The sequence below is a fragment of the Jaculus jaculus genome, chromosome 1 (genome assembly GCF_020740685.1).
Source record: "Jaculus jaculus isolate mJacJac1 chromosome 1, mJacJac1.mat.Y.cur, whole genome shotgun sequence".
Taxonomy (NCBI): domain Eukaryota; kingdom Metazoa; phylum Chordata; class Mammalia; order Rodentia; family Dipodidae; genus Jaculus; species Jaculus jaculus.
Window position 1 is genome coordinate 239234924 of NC_059102.1, and position 4152 is coordinate 239239075.

The window sequence follows — 4152 nt, forward strand, 5'->3', positions numbered from 1 at the left end:
GCAGCTGGGGAGTAGGGAAATGATCGCTAAAGGATGGGGTAGGAATATAATCTGTAGTGACAAATACTCTAAAATTGGCTATAGTAACAGTTGTGTATGCCTGTGATACATTGCAAACCACTGAATTATGTAATTTAAATAGGTAAAGTACATGATATGTGAACTACATCTCAAGCTGTGAAAAATGCTTTTTTAAATATGTATTCATTCCTGATGGCTAGAGTGAAAACATAAAGCTGGGTCTTGAGTAGCCCTATAGTACCATGAGGGAAGACCAGGAAAATAGAAGGACTGTACTGCCTTGTCATTATGAAACATTGCACCAGATCCTGCCTCTACAGTTCCATTACAGTCAGAAATAATATGTTTAATTTTTTAATTTTTATTTATTTATTTGAGGAAAGAGGGGGAGAGAGAGAGATCAAGAATGGGCATGCAAGGGCCTTCAGCCACTGCAAATGAACACCAGAAGCATGTGCCACCTTGTGCATCTGTCTTATATGGGTCCTGGGGTATCAAACCTGGGTCCTTTGGCTCTGCAGGCAAGTATCTCAACCACCAAGCCATCTCCACAGCCCAAGAAATAATTTTTTAATGTCAAAAGATAACATACAGGGCAGGAGAGTTGGATTAGCCTTTAAGACACTTGCCTTTGAAGCCTAAGGACCCAAGTTCTACACTCCAGATCCCACATTAGCAAGATGCACAAAGGTGAGGCAAACACAAGGCTGCACATGCCCACTAGGTGGCGCAAGCATCTGTTGTTCAATTGCAGTGGCTGAGGCCCTGTCATGCCTATCCTCTCTCTTGCTTTCTCTGTGTGTGTCTCTCTCTTTCTCTCTCAAACATAAAATTAAAAAAAAAAAAAAGCTAATGTATTAAAAAGTTCTGATATTGTCCTCCCATGTGTTATTGAGTAACTTCCTCATGGGAAGACAGGAGTAGCTGAGCCAGACCATCTCTGGTAGTAACCAGTGCTACCCACAAAATGTCTCTGTCTTTTTCAATTGAAAACATTTAGACTGCATTTCAATCCTACTTTATCCAACATGTGGTAGGTATGATTATACTTCCTGCTCCTTTGTGGTTGGTTGGGACAACATGATTTGTCTTAACCCAAGGGTTGTACGTGGAAATCACATGTGGGCTAAGCTGGTTTGACAGCCTCTGGAACTCACTTTCCTTTTCCAACACTGACACGCTAAAATTCAAGTCGGGGTGCTCTGCTCACAGGGTCCTGCAGTGAACATGAAATGGAAAGATCCCCAGATGACAGGCAGCAGACACGTGTCAAGGACAAAAGTTCGAAACCACTGTGATGTAGGGATTGTTTGTTACCACAACATAGCATGGCTATTACTGACCAACACAACCGCCTGCAGCAATACAGTCGTCTACTTGTACTGTTCTGTTTGTGCTTCAAGCACTTTGTACTCTGTACTACATCAGTGGTTGTTTAAACATGAAAATAACATTTCCTGTCAATTTTTTTTCTCCACAGAAATTGAGGCTTCAGCAGAGACACCATCTTCCAGTAATTTGCCAAGATGACAAATACAAAGGGAAAGAGGAGAAGCACCCGGTACATGTTCTCTAGGCCTTTCAGAAAACATGGAGTTGTTCCGTTGGCCACGTATATGCGAATCTACAAGAAGGGTGATATTGTAGACATCAAGGGAATGGGTACTGTCCAAAAAGGAACGCCTCATAAATGTTACCATGGGAAGACTGGAAGAGTCTACAATGTCACTCAGCATGCTGTTGGCATTGTTGTGAACAAGCAAGTCAAGGGCAAGATTCTTGCCAAGAGAATTAATGGGGGTATTGAGCATATTAAGCACTCTAAGAGCCGAGACAGCTTCCTGAAACGGGTGAAGGAAAAATGACCAGAAGAAGAAGGAGGCCAAAGAGAAGGGAACCTGGGTGCAGCTGAAGCGGCAGCCCGCCCCGCCCAGAGAGGCGCACTTTGTGAGGACTAATGGAAAAGAGCCGGAGCTGCTGGAGCCTGTTCCCTATGAGTTCATGGCTTAATAGATGACCTAAATGAATCAGACCTAGATTGTCAAAATGCTTTTCTTCATTAAAGTACGGTGTCCTCACTTACTCAAAAGAAATTTTAAAAAAAGAAATTGAGGCTTCAAGAAGGTACTGCTTGCTTATCCTGTGGATTTCCATATCCCCCAAGACTCCTTGGTGAGTGCATAACCCACTTTAAGAAGTAGTGGGTTTTTTTTTTTTTTTTCAGTCTTGGGGCCAAATTTGATACTGCAAATCCCAGGTGAGTCAATGTGAGGACTTTGAAGAATCATTCAAATGTATTTGGAAATGTCTTTAGTTAGCACAATTCAATAACCCTGTGAAAGACCTTCTGTCTCACTAGCTACCTGCTGCGTTATAAATGATAACATTGAGAATGACAGAGCAGGCAGGGGGCTGGAGTTAGAGCCTTGAAAGCCCCCAAAGTGTCCATATATCAAAGCCCCAGGGTGGTGCTATTGAGCGGTGGTGAGACCTTCACAAGATGGATTTAGGCAGGCTTAGGACACTGGTGGTATGCCCTCGAAGGTCTCTGGGGAACCCTGGTCTCTTTCTCTTCCTCCCTTTCCAATCCTAGCCATGGGAGGCGTGGGGTGACTTTTGTTGCTCCATCCTGTGCCCACCGCCATGATGTACTGTCAGGTCACAGGCCCCAAAGGAGAAGTGACAGTGATCACAGGCTGAGACCTCTGAATCTGTGAGCCAAATGTAACCTTTGCTTTTTACATATTGATTACTCTAGCTGGCTAACACATGCCTGAATGCAAATCCACACGGACAGAATTCAGAGGATTTTTTTGAGTCTCAGCTTGCTCATCTGGAATTCCAAAAGTGAAAGCACAGTAGCACTTAGTTTGAAGGCAGACATAACAATTAAAGGAGAGGACAGGGCACGTCACATGGGGCCGGCACTGCAGCTAGCCGCAGCACATGCTAGTGACCCTTCCCCACAATCTGATACTATATTAACATGGCCAGGTTGGCAGTGCGAAATGGTAACCAAACCCAATGGCAATAGGAAACAGTATTCCAGTGTAGACAAATAGACTGTCTCATACTCAAGGAGTCATAGTATTCATTAACTCTCCTTGAAAGTGGTCACACCTTCATGACCTTTCCCAGTCCATTAGAAATCTTTGGGAAATAATCAGAAACCATATGCAAAATTGAGTGTACAAATAACAATAATGTCCAAGCTTAGAGGATGGATTAAGTCAATTACAATTCTGGTCAATCTTACTGAGAGAAGGTCAGAAGTTTTATTTTCTTTTTTTATTTGAGAGAGAGGCAGATAGAGAAAGAATGGGTGCACCAGGTCCTCTAGCCACTTCAAAACAAATTCCAGATACATGTGCCATCTTGTGCATGTGGAATCAAACCTGGGTCCTTTAGTCTTCAGAGGCAAACACCTTAACCACTAAGCCATCTCTCCAGCCCCAATGTCAGAAGTTTTAAGGACTTTTTTAAAAATTGGAATTCACATAAGAAATGCACAGAACATCACAATTCAATGTACATACATTTAACTACACTAGCTTTATAAAGCTTTAGCTCTTCAACAATGTGGTTTAGTCTAATATTTTTCTATTCTATGTAATACTATTGTTTTCCATTGCATTCATTGTTATATATTGATCTTGATGCTCTACACTCATTGTTAGCCCATCAAGAAGTCTCAACTTGAGTTAGAAAGAGAACTCTGCCATGTGTGGTGTTTACAAAAGATTGTGTAGAGTGCATGTTCATTACATGGAGATATATCTGAATTATAATGAAAAGGAATTTAAAACATACTTGTTGGGCTATAGAGATGGCTCAGCAGTTAAAGGCACTTGTTTGGAAAGACTGACAGCCAGGGTTTGATTTCCCAGTACCTATGTGGGAAAGCCAGATGCACAAAGTAGCACATATAACCGGAGTTCATTTGCAGTGGCAAGAGGCCCTGGGTTCATTTCACCGCTCTCTCTTTCAACTTGCATATAAAAAATAAAATAAAATATTCTTTTAAAAGGGGCTATCACAAAAAGAAGGAGTTATATCCCACATGGACTGTTTGCATCTTATCTGAACAGGAAGTCTGAAGTCGTTCACAGTGGAGCAGCAGTGGCCATGGAA

At 42.1% G+C, this 4152-nt stretch overlaps 1 pseudogene; it reads left to right on the plus strand.

Moving 5' to 3' along the window:
- Positions 1–1526: 1526 nt before the first annotated feature.
- LOC105944525 lies at positions 1527–2046 on the plus strand (annotated as a pseudogene).
- Positions 2047–4152: the final 2106 nt, after the last annotated feature.